Below are 13715 nucleotides of genomic sequence, written 5' to 3'. Positions count from 1 at the left end.
GAGGGAAAAAAAGGGAGATACCTCTCAAAATATCATATTCCCTCCCAAAATACATTCATACTTCAGTCAAGGGTGTGAGTACAGCTCAGGAAGAAATCTCTGGTCTAGCATTAAATTCATATGTATAGACACCAGTAACAGTACCACGGGCTGAAAAATCCTGCCAGTATGTCAAGTGAGTACATCGGCAACTCAACCCACCCAAAATCTGTGCTGTTATGGCTCTCTGGCTATCACTACTAAACCAACCAGTAAAAAAATAGCTTGTGTATGTCTACATGTCCAGAGAGCACACCACAGGCTGCTCTCTGGACATCTCATCGCTTTAACCCTTCAGGAACGAGCAATGTTAAAGAATGTCTGAGCATCCTAGAGATGCTTTTAGGCCATGTCTACGCTGAGGAAGAGCCTGACTGTTGGAGAGAGGATGACTCCAGGCCACTCGGTAGTCAGTAACAGGTCTAGCTACAAAAATGCTAATCCCACGTGTAGGTGAAGGCACTGCTGAGCACTCCGCAGCTGAGCTGCCTCAGACCATGTCTGTCTTACCTTCACTCCAGGGCCACACAAATGTAGCTATTTAGAAAGAGAGCATTAGACAATTATTCACCTTTTCCTGTATCTTGCCCTTTGAGAAGTTTTGTGTGTATCTAGCCAACAATACACATATGTAAAGTCCTACAAAAGACTTTATTGCCAGGGAGAGAAAAGTCAGATCACAGGATAGATACACATGAAAAATAGTCATTGAGGAAAGTGCACAACTATTTTCCCTTCCTCTGGTCACTGTATATGTCTGAATCCCACTGTGCAGTTTTAAAGCTCTGCTCTTTGGTGATGGGGCCCAAAGTCTGTTTAAAAAGCTGCTACCAAAACCCAGTTTCCAAAAATCTCCATCAGCTGCAGAGATGGTGGTGAGGATGTAATGTTTTATGAAGAAGGGAACAGATGACCAAGTATCTGCTCTAGAGATACTCACTACAGATAAGTTTCTCAAGAAAACCACAGGATTAACATGTAGTGTAGCAAGATGGGAGGAATACGCTGTCAAGCAACACCATTAGAGAGGTCAAATGGTTTCTGTAAGAAGAACATTGAATTTTCAATCCTTCTCACATGCAGTTCCTTCATATGAAGGATTTTGCTCTGTGTAGACAAGGAGAGTTCAATGAATGCCAAGGAGCATCATCTTGCCTTTTATGGCTGTGAGAAACGAGAGTTAAAAAAAGGGGAAGAGAAACAGTCTGGTTGAGAGAAAGGCAAGAATAGTTTGGGTCCAGGTTCTCACTGTCTTTGTAGAAAATGGAGAAAAAAGGCTTATTGTTTCCTTTCAAGATCACTGTCATAAATGATAGCTCCCATTCTGGTATTGTGATTAGGAGGGAGGTGCTGGGGCAGCATCTGTTGCTGGGAGCCAGATATGTGCCAGTGTCAGAACTGAAGCTGCTGCAGCAGGTTCTGGGGCCATGCAGATGTTAGGGCTATGGTGTGGCCAGTGCCAGTGTGAGGAAAGAGATTAAAGAGCCAGCAGGCTCTAGGTGATACTGATACTGTGATGATCCATGAATCTGACCACATCATGTCTGCATTGCTTTTCCTTCTAACTGAATTAAAATGCACGAAATCACTTATCTGTTAATGTATGACTGTATAATAAAATCCATGAATTAGGAAAGAACAGATCTTGTGAAAAAATTCTACTTTTTTTGAAAAAAAATCCTTTGACAGCACTCAGTGTTCAGCCTATAAAGTTCAAAAGCTGTAGGATGAGTTTTACATTTTGAAACATTTACTTTTTGGAGAACTACAAAGATGAGTCTTAATGTACAGATTTCTGAATCAATAAAAATACTCAAATGTCTTTGTCAGCAGGGTTATGAAACTACAGCCAGAATGCCACTAAACAAAAGATTAAAATATTGGATGAAATGCTCCTGCCTTTACTGGAATTTTTGTAGGAGCACTGCCCTTGAATATAGAGATGAAAAAAGTAGGAGATGATCTTGTCCCAATTTCTTACCAAAGGATATATTGAGTGAAACAGGTCCAAACAGGTTTTTTAACTTATACTTTTGATGAGGAAAAGATCTTTATGACAGTAAGTAGATACTCATTGTTATATTTAAGGCTGAATTCCAACTTCTGTCCTAAGCCTTAACTCCTTCTCTTCTCTACATTTTTAGCTGCTTGGAACTTTTTGAAACAGTTCCATTTGTGATTAAACTTGTCACAATTGCTCTTATCACAGAGGTGATTTGGCTTAAAAAGAATGTGTGCTAGACTGAAAAACCTTTTTATTTTTAATTATTAGGATATCTATTGATTGTAAAGTGAAATGAAATAACAAACCTCTGAAATAACAAACTAGAAACTCCAGATACATCTGAAAGAGAGCTCCAAAACAAAAGCAGGCCTTAGACCATGACTGGACCTGCAAGGGTCCACTGCCCACCTCACCTTTTATGGGCTCAAGGACCAACACTAGTAATAGAGATCTCAGCGACTCGTTTACATTTGGAAGAAAAAGCTCCACAGTTCAGAATGTTAAAAGCACTGATCTCCTAGAAAGTACTAATGCGACTGTGGATTTGTAATCTCAGCCTTTACTGTCCCAGAGGGGCAGGCACATGAGTGAACACTAGTAACCTCTTAGGGTTGGCCCAAAGAAGTGAGCCCCATTCTGATGGTGTTCATAGATCCTGCAGTCACAGATACTGACAAGTCAGGAGACTCAGGGGACAAATTACTTGAAACTTGATGATGAAACCCTATTTGAAGTCACGGTATGGGGAAGGTACAGGTATTCAAATCTGGCTTTTCAGCTGTTTTCCTTTTTTTTCCTTCAAGAAAGGCAGGACTCCCCCCCCCACAACAGGGAAATCAGTGAGGGCCTCTTAGCTAGGTCTATACAGAACTGGGGCCCATTTAGAATAATCACTCTTAGAACCTGAACTTTTCTGTTTTATATCACACAGAGCCTGAAATATAGTTCTAACTTCCCCAGAGACTGGATTTCAGGAGCCTGAAGGAAAATAAATTGCTAGATTGGTAGCAACCATGGTCTACATCGTAAGCAGTTATTGTAAGAGTAGTGTTTTTTTAGGGGAGAGGAGATTTGCAGTATTTATCTAACATAGAAATGTGTGTATGCATATATAACTCTGCTACCTGTAAGCAGAAGACAGCTTAACCAAACTCCCTTCCTCAGGGCATTGCTTGCCAAGTGTAATGCCTGGCCCATCATGTGTGCAAATCTTCATCGTCAAACAAGAACTTTCTCTGGCTGGAAAGGAGTGACTTGTAGTGCAAAGCATGCCAGCGTATGTCAGCAGTATTACTCCCTTGGCACTGCTCCTCCCTGTTAATTGTAGAGTAGAAAACCTTCTTCTTCAGGCTTTTCCTCTAACTAGCCCTGTGAGACAGCCAGAAACTGTGGACATTTGTGTGGAGGGAATTTGGCAGCTGAAACTCATGGAAGCCTGGCTCTGGCACGAGTGCTTCTGACAGCAGAATCTGGACCCCTGGGTAACTTCCTGACTGATCTCCTGCCTCAGCCAGGAGGCCAACCACAAAAAGTGCGCAAAACATGATGGGGGGGGGGAGCAGAGGCCTGAACATTTCTTATGGTTTCAAAAATAGCAGAGCGAATCCAAAGCACATTGGCAGACTGCATGTAACTTCAAAACTCAATGGGAAAGTGCCTCCTCTTGATGACTATCTTGCAGATTCCCTGTGTTGATTTTCTGTCTGTTCCAGCAGCAAAGCCACAGCAGCAACCTCACTTAGAGAAATGCATGAATTCAGAGATCAAACATGAGTGCATTTCTGGTGCGTAGTGAACGGCTCATTGGCTCAGTTTACAGGGGCACCCGCATCAAAATACTGTGATGTTTGCGAAGTCAGTCTGCAGTTTGGTTGTATGGGGGGATAAGGAGTTGTGTATGAGTCGTTTTCCTTGTTTCTCCATTCAGAAGCTTTGTTTTGCTTTCCAAAACAAAAGCAATAAAAAGCAAAAATGCTCTTGTTTACATTACCTCCCATCTGTGCATATGTATATGTGTGTGTACCTATATGTGTATAGGAGAGGCTTGCCTTCAAGGGCAAATGGGAGTTTATTCTGTGCTGACCTATAGGCTGTAGATAGTTCATGGGTTCTTCTTTTACCCAAACAAGTCCAGCTTGCTGAGTGTTTGACTCATTCATTGGTTAGCATTTGGACTAATAACATAGTTAAATGCTGCTAGCTGTCCAATGACCTTCTTAGGGATAACTCTGTGTAGGAGAAGCCAGAGTGCTAGTACACAGTGCCTAACCCAAGTGGTAATGTGCTATTCCAGTGTCCCATTCCTGCACAGGAAATGTGTAGATCCAGCCTCTGTAATCCATCCCTCTGTACATCCACCATCACCACCAGGTCTGAACGCTCAGGCATGAAAATGTGACAAAGTGTCTGCAACGTTGTTGGGCCCAGTTCGATCTCTCCAGCACACCAGCGCTGTATAGATACACAGATAAAAACATGTAAGCACTTGCAAGCTTTACAAACCACACATCATCTAGCACATTGGTTATACAAAAATCGCTCACTTCTTTGATTCATCATTTCTCCTTTTATCACAGGGAAGTCTAACATTTGCTGAATAATAAATACAAAGTATTTTGCAAGGGGAAAATAAATGGCATCAGATAAAAACTCTTCATTGAGCAATTGATTTCTCTTGCCCTTCTGCTACTCCTTCTTTCCATTACCATTTTTTACCCCATCATTATTGTGGAAGAGTGAGGAGAAGAAGGAAAGAATAAGAAAACTCAAATTTTGATATCCAAGATGTACATTGTATCTGAAGACTCTGCAGCACAAGCACAGACTAAGTCGATTTTCTGCCATGACAATAAAGAAAAGAGGTGTGCTAAAAGAGGCAAATAGTCTTTTTATAATGAGAACCTTGTCAAAGACAGCTTCATTACCAGACGAAAACACAGGGAGTTCAAGAATTTTTCTTTACATGGTTAGGTACAGGGTAGAAGGACGAAGTCAGGACTTAAAAGCATTCCTCCAAAACGTGGCAAATAGATTTTGAATTCTGATCATGTCTGGAGTGTCAGCAGGTGATTAATTCATCTGCAGCCTGGAAGGAAAACTTTTTAACAATGTCCATACATAGGACATACTATTGCTTACAGGAAACACTAACATGCTTCAGTCCCTCGGCAATTCTTGTTGGGCCATGAAGGTAAATTAGTTGTGCCCTTATTAACAGTGTTTGTGACATGTCTGCTTTACAACAAGCAATGAAGCCCTCGTGTCTCAGAGACACCCCCCCCCCACAGATGTCATGCAAAGAGTGAGACTGTAGTATCTTAAATTTTATTCCAGGTTTGCCTGTTAAGTGGGTGGCAATAGTTACAGGCCAATTTGTGCTTTTCCATCATGCTGTCTAGACGTATTTGCAAGCACTCTTTTGCCTTGAAGAGGAAAAGGTATATCATATATTACACAATAACGGGTTATTTTTACTTGTAATGCATTAAGAGGCTGTTTTCAGTCAGAAACCATTTGATATGAGGGTATGTTCTGGACAATAAATGGAAAAAGTGGAGCATATCCTTTTTTTTTCACACAGCAGACAATACCCATACTTTCCATATAGACAGGAAATGGCTTAGGTTTGTATATAGAAATACAGTATATTTTATACGCATATATAATGTATTGATTTATTAAAAAAAGACTCTATATATCTGGTTGAAGCTGCAAAATCAATATACACTTATGTAAATATTTTAATACAGCGCAGAAAAGATAAAACTGGAACCCTTAACAGAGAATCCTTCCTGTTGGGCTCTGACAGGGGCCCGACGTAACGTGTGCGGTGCGAGGGTCGCGGGGCGTTCAGCAGCCGCTCGGAGCTGCTGAACGCGCTCCGCTCAGCGCCTGCGTATCGTAAGGGCCCGTCCCACCTGGTTCCCACAAGAGCACCTCGGTGTGCACCTCGGCTCTTCTGCCAGCCCTAACCGCGGCATCCATTTCGCCTCCTGGCACCAGACCCAGTGGGGCTGGGGTCGGGGTGCGATTTGCCTCGGGGCCGTGGGGCTCCCTGAGCCTCTCTCCAGGCTGCCTCCCTCGGGGTGTCCTCCTCGCACCTCTGCAGGACAGAGGTCTGCTGCGGCAGCGGGGCCACATGATGTGGCAGATGTGGTGTTTGTGCCCACCTTTTTCCCAGTGAGGAAGCGAATAAAATCACTCTTTTGGGGGTGGGGGGGGGTGGAGAGTAAGTGGGGACAGCGGTTCCCAGGCCACAGCTCAGTTTTGCTTTTCCTTCTCTGCCACTCTGTGCACCTGCAGCTTCCTGAGGACGTAGATGTTGGCACGGCGGTCAGCATCCCTTTGCTTTCTGGAGTCCAAACAACATAAATAGTCGAAAGAATCTGTGTTTTACCAGGGCTGTTCTGTAATCTAACAGTGCTAAGTCACTTTTTGACTCTCTCTTTCTGCAGGAGGTATTTGCATTGCTTTAGAAAGATTTGCCACCAGTCTAAGAGATTAGGAAGGCTAGGAGATATGTGTTTAAACTTATGCTCATTTCAAATTGCATGAATTCCTGCTCACCAGACTATGATCTAGAGTCAGACATTATAGTCAGATTATTTAATACATTAGCAAAAGTGAATTTGATGGACAGAGTCACCAGCTGGTTGTGATCTGATAAACCTATCTCAGTGAAAACACAGTAATAGGCCAGAACAAGTATATTCATTTCTTTCAGAGAGTGTAAACAGACCTGTGTTTACTTTGTTCCAAAGGGCTTTTTTCCTATGTTACAAACATGTATTCTTTCACTTGGCTTGATAGGTTTGGGGTTTTTTTTGTTTGTTTGTTTCTATATATGCTAAAAGCCTTAATTGGGTTCTTCAGTCCATTCATTTGATGCAGGCATCAAACATCTTCACTGTTTTTTTTGAGCTTTTTCAAGCCTCACATGACCTTCTTGTCCTTTTTAATACATTTTCCCAAATACTTTTAAAGAAGGAAGGAAAAAGTACAGTAAGAGCACTTGGCTACTTCCAGTTGCAACCTGTAATGGCTTTGGTTTGCAAAGTTTCATAAATACAATTTCAGAGAGAAAATAAATCTCTCTACCATGAAGCTGTGGCATGAGGACTGAAATACTCTCTAAGCCATAAAAGTTGAACTTGGAGTGAGGATAACTCCAGCCGTCACCTTGCATATTTCATTTGTTACAGGCCATCTGTGTGCATCATCAGGGATCTCAGGAAAATATTACTCAGCTGCCTTTTATCTCTGTCTAGTCTAGCTGGAGCGTGGGTAGCAGAACACCAAGTAACAGGTTTCTAACTTTAGTCTCATGATAAAAGATGCTGGTAAGCCCAGGCATATTCTCATAGAAGCAAATGTTTGTATTGATTAATATTACATGGTTATAACCAGCTGAATATTCTGCACATGGAGTGTATTTTGGAAAGAGAGAGAGAGAGAGAGTTAGTTAGTTAGTTCCTTCTTCCTTCCTAATAAGCTCTTTGTTTATAACTTGTTGAAGTGGAATGTGAGAGTAGAAAGTAAAGCTCAGGTATCAAAAAGAACTGGTGATGACGGGTGGAGGGGGGTCACTTGTGAAAACAGTGGAAATCAAATCAATTAGGCCTGTCAGCTGGAAAACATCATGGGGAATTAACACTTGTTTGTCTGGATTCCTGCAGCCTGAATAAAAGTGCACAAAAATGTATTCAAGTAACAAAGGAAGGACTGTGATGTAAGTTAAAAAAAAAAAAGCGTAATGTAAGGCTTATGTCAGTGGATACTGGCAAATGAAACAAGTAAATAAGCTAAAACTTTTAAATCAGCAGTACACTTTTAACCTTCAGACACAAATACATCTGCACAGATGCCACAAGACAGAGGTGAAGGTACCACCTCTGTAAATGTGAGGGCTCATAAAGAGTAGAACCTGGCAGGGCTTTGCTGAAAGTGGTAAGATTTTGCCTGGCTACCATGAAACTGAAATTACAACTGGTGGCATAAATTGAAAAGGCATGCAAAATATTCAGGGAATACTTGTATCAAGGGGCTACAACGGAGGGAAGCCTTGGGGACAGAGGCATCCTGGAGCCTTTGAAGCTGAACCTGATTTCTGGTTTATTTTGATTTCTCTTGCTTCTAGGTTGAACTATACTGAAAGGCCCTTCCCTCTACTGCAAAAGGGTCTTTTTTCTTTTTGCATCGCACTCCAGGAGAGCAAAGATGATGCCAGGGCAGCTACAACCACAGCTTCTACTGGATCAGTGCCTAACTGAGAAAAGCAGGAATTCAGGACTGCAGTCTCCAAGGCCTCTGACTGAACTCATTAAAACTTGGACACAAATATTAAGCGGTTAGATGCATTGGCCCCGATCCCCTCTCCTACCCTGACTCTGGTGACTGCTTGGAAGTGCCCTCCCAGGCCCTGCGTCTAGAACTGCCAGGGGGTGATTTGGTCCCAGGAGCACAGCAGGGCAACTCTCCCGTATCCTCACCCGAGCAACCTGGACCAGGCAGAGCATGGGCTGGGTTTCTTAAACCAGGGCTCCAGGTTACCTGCATGCAAATTCAACACCCAGGTTGCAAGAGAAGCTGATTTCATGGGTGTTTTGTATCACTGGTTAATCCATCTAGGTTCTGCCAGAAGACCCCCAAAGACCTAAAGAGTAGCATAGAACACTAACATTGGTAAAACCTTTCAGATCAAAATGTTTCAACAAATTTCACTTGTACTAAAATATAAGGGGCTTGTGGATTACTTTAACTTTTACATTTCTAAGTATCATTACCTGTTTGTAAGTACTGAGTTTTTTATATGAAGTGGCTGAGCTAGCATGAGAATCTGGTTGGATTCCAGAATAACAAAGGCAATTGTTCTTTCTTGATAGGCTTATCTGTATTCTTGCATTTTACATACTGAGTATGCTTACAAATTCTTGGCACATGCCACATTTTGAAAGTGTACCATTTTTAATACACCTTTATTTTATTCTAAAAATATCACTCAATTAGAAAAAAAAACAATTCAAAAGAAAGGAATATGTTAAAGGCATAGTTTAAAGGTGCAATCATAAATTGCTAGCTACTTTTCCTTCAAAAGGAAGTAGCTCAGGAAAAACACTTCTTCTGACTGTCTAGGAGCTTTTGAACCTCTGTCCAGAATTACAGGTCTCGTAGCCATCCATAGCTGTAGTTTGAATTATTATATTTGTAGGACAATGTATAAACTTTTTGTGTATGTTATATTTGGATGAAATAATAGAAAAGAGCAGTGTTATTTATTTTTTTTTTATTATTATTCCAGGCTTTGAAAAGCTCCTGCTCTCACATATTTTATTTTACAGTGAAGTTGGGATATTAAGTCAACCAACTTACAGATTTCAGTGCAAATAAAATATAACAAAGCGAGGACTAACTTTTTGCCTTTTACAGAGCAATGGAAAGGAAGGTGTGGAAAGCTTTTTGGAGCTCCCCTCCTCACCCCTGTTAACACATGCATGTTTCCTTAAGGAAAGGGTGATTACACCTTGTTGTTGGCAGTGCAAAGCTCAGTAAATCTTGACATTTTCACTATAGAAGAAGGGAATTTCCTCTTACTTCTGTGGGCAGCCAGCCAGCAAATAGTGATGGGAAATTCATGACATCCTGTTCTGCCTACCTCTCATCTTTCCTGTTCACAGACACATTTTGAGTGGGACATACAGGTGTAAATAAAAACATGCTGATGCCATGCACAGCTCAGCAGATGTATGCAATCTTAGTACCTGCTGTACATCCAAACACATTGGCATTTATGAAACAGCAAGGTATTCACAAATTGTCTCTTGTAACACTGCAATAATACTAGCGTAAGAGCAAGATGGATCACACAGCTTTCATTAATGAAGACCAGTGCTATGGCTTTTTGAGTAACAGTGCTCCAGATCATATAATTTTTATTATTCATGCTGTTAATAGTATAGCACTGATGCATTTCCCACTTAAAAAAAAAATCCCCTCTTCCAGCATCTCCTAGGCATGCTGATCACCTAAGCAGTAATGCAGCCCCTGTGCACTCCAGCCAGGCACTGCTGCATCCTGGGGCTGGGGCTGGGGCTGGAGTGGGCTGGTGCTCTGGTTGCCCTCCTTTGCCACAGTCTTTAAAAAATGTCTCTGAGGAGGAGGAGGCTCTGCAGCCTACTCACTAGAGGCACATAGTTGGCATACTTAATGTAGCTGTCATACTTTCTTTTTCCTCATGGAGCCAAAATGGGAGCGGGAGATGCAGGCAGGGAAGGCTTGGTCTGCAGTCTGTTCCACCTTGTCCTGTCCTGCGGCGAGCTGTGTGGGAACTGTTGCCTGGAGGTGATACTGCAAAGGAAGAGATGCCAGAAGTGATGGAGAACAGCAGTTAGGACCCTAAAATACAACGGCAACAGGACTTTCAGCTACCGTAGTTTGCACACATGCCATACAGGCTCCTCCCTGGCAACTTTCACTAAGAAATACATAATTAAAAAAAATATATATCCATGTCTTGTTGTCTTCCTCACCAGCCATTTGGGCAGGTTTTGTTACTTTGAACAACGGGGCTCTTCTGGCTACCAAAATTGCCTCCACTGTAGTTTAGTAATCCTAGACCATGAGTTGGAACAGTCATTCACCTCCAACTAGTGTGGCATCGTAAATCTGTTCAACTACACATTTTAGCTCCGCAGTGTCAGACAGGCATAATTAGAGCTCCAAAGTCCAAATGCCACCACACTAGTCTTACAGCAATGCAGTTCCCCACGCTTTACGTGAGTCATCTGGTGAGAGAGGAGAATTAGGCCCAACATGTCTGGGCTGAAGCAATGATTTAATCAAACTACTCCTTCCAGCTCTGACAAGTGTCTTTTTATGCTTCATGGTATTTAATTTGAAGTTGCCAGTTGGAATGTTTCACACCTGTGGTTTATTTAAGCCCTTATTCTGCTCTAGCTCTCAAATTTAAGACAATAAATGTGTCCTGTAGAGCCGTGATGTATTAGGTGAGGGAGACATTTATGTGCAGGTGACTAGAATGAATGAATGATGCATGCAATGGTACATTTGCTATTACTTTCCAAATCCAAATAACCACTGAGCTGCAAAAGGAATGATGTTACGTCAAAATGATCTTATTTTCTTCTTGCAGTCCCTGACCTCCCAACTCAGAAAACTGCTGTTAACTATAGCAAGGAGTGCCTGGCTGAGCCCTCAAAGTACTCACAGTGTCTGTTGTTTGGTGTTCACACAAGTAAAGTTTTCATTCTATATGTTAAATAGTCCCAGGAATGATCACATAGGATCACAATCATCCCATTCATCAGCAACATTTAATGGGAGAAAAAGAATGACTTAAGCTGCCATCACTCTTGAGACCATAGTCTACCTAACAGAGAGGAAACTTGGAAATTTTTACAGAAGTAAAATTAGCCAAATGAACAGGAGGCCCTCCCTGGGAAAAAAAAATAAATAAATAAAAATAAAAAAGAAAAAAGAAAAAAAAGCAATGCAAGGGGATCAGACAGTGGGGGGACTTTGCCATACTTGAAAAAGTGGAGTTACCAATAACCCCAAATGACTCCAGATAATGGGAGCTTAATACAATGGGTTTATCAAGATTTTATCGATAGGTAAGCGGAAAAGGAAATTTTTTAGGCAATAGAATTATTGGAGCTTTGTTAATCATTCCTTGCCAGAAGTCCCTGCTTCCTCCAGGAGTTTAAAGTTAACCAAAAAATATGCAATTGAATCTATTTGAATTACCTTGTTTGAGATATATCAGAGGCTTCCATTGTCTTCTGTAGCAAGAGACTAGCATTGCCAGCCTCCATTCTTATCTGTAACAATTCAAACTGATTGCTTAAAAAAATCAAGCAAACCAAAAAACAATGTAGTAGTACACAGCATCTTGTTATAGCATCTTTTAAGGCTTCTCATTCAAGACAGTTGTGGCCCCTACTGCTTTCCATCAGTGTCCTGTTCATCTCACTTGCACTATGCAGATAAATGCTTTTCAGATGCACATGGCTGGACACTGCATTTAAACAGGCTATAATCTTCATGGCCAGAGATACCATGAATAATTGAAATACCAGAGAATAAATAGTTTCACTAACCATGTTCTGCCTAAAATAATCATAGCATCTGGTAGAAACACATACATTTAATTAAGTTGCTGTTTGTTTGCTCCATTGCATAATTAACTATTTAATTCATTGCCCACTGGATTTGCTCACTAATTAATTATCCCTTGCCAATTCATTGATCAGCTGCCTATGCCTCATCTTGCTTTCCTAGTCATGATGTTTATCCTCTGCTCTGCTCTATATCAGCCCTCTTCCTTTTCCTTCAAAGGGAAAAAGGGGGAAGACACAGATAACTGTATCTTCCCTTTTTCTATTCCTCTTGCTTTCCTTTCTCTACTCTATTCCGCTCAGCTACCTTCAGCAGTGGGCTAGCCCAGTTAGCGTAGAGCAGCCGTCCCAGGATGCAGCGACCGCAGCCAGGCACAGAGATTGGGAGCCAGAGGGAAGAGGACCCTGCCAACAAGGCAGAAGTTATCTGAGAGGTAATGAGTCCAGTGGACAGTACTATCTTGGTTAGCAATGGTTCATTTCCAGTTATGAAGACGAACGTAGCTGGACTGGAGAGAGATGATTTTGAATAAATCTGGCTTGCAATTGCTGTCTGAAATCAGAAAGTTTTGTTGTACCACAGTCTTGCAGTCACTAAGGCAGAAACTGCTGGCTGGCTCAAGGCTTAAATCTCCTGTTAATGTTTTGCAGCATCCTGCAGGTTGCTGAAAACAATGCTATACAAACAATATAACAAGAATGATCTAGAAAAATAGATCCTATGGGTATACCCAAATCTTTACAGTCTTAAATAAATAACTAATGCCTAGAAAACAAATTTTTGCTCTCCACTAAGAACTGATGTGCTCCTCGTCCAATCTGGGTTCACTTAACTCTCCCAGAAGTCTTTAAAGTGTGTTTCTTATCCTAAGGATTTTGGATATATTTTTCCCACAAGTTGTTTCTGTGAACTTGTGCTCTGTGCTGCTGCCCCTTCAGTCAGCAAGGTTTAGGAGTGCGATGGTGATTCCAAATTCAGTCTTCTAATGTGAGACTCTCATTATCCAAGTATAGCAGATATGTTTTATTTCTGTGAAAGCTTGTTTGGATTTCTGTCTGCTCTGCTCTCTTCTCGTTTAGATTTCTCCTCTGAAAGCAGTCCAGAATCCAGTGCTTATGCTACTATTCACCATATCGCTTTTTGCTAATTGCTCCCATGTTTGGAGGAGTCACATGTGCCAGACTGCTAAATTGCGACTGCACTTTAAGGCAGCTACTAGAACCTCCCCAAAGAGGCAATTAAAACTTCAAGCTGCACAGGGGTAGGAAAATCGGCTGCAAAAGGCTTTAGGGGTCACCCAGCATTCTTTCAAAAATGTGATTTTTTGTACATTTGTTCTTTTTAAAGGGGGGAACGTTTTCACTGTTAATTTTTTCTCTGTCTTTCAGAAGACTAAAAGACCATTTCAAATAATCATTACTTGAGATGATGAAGCAATACTCACTGGGTGTCTGAACTGATAGCCTTGATTGTGATGGCCTAAGAGTTGCAATTCTGCTCTGACATTGATTCAGTGAGGTACTTAAGCAAGCCCTTA

This window comes from Rhea americana, unplaced genomic scaffold (genome assembly GCF_003343005.1).
Source record: "Rhea americana isolate MKP2758 unplaced genomic scaffold, rheAme1 scaffold_132, whole genome shotgun sequence".
Lineage (NCBI taxonomy): Eukaryota > Metazoa > Chordata > Aves > Rheiformes > Rheidae > Rhea > Rhea americana.
The sequence above is the reverse complement of the archived record's forward strand: the minus strand, read 5'-3'. Positions refer to the sequence as shown.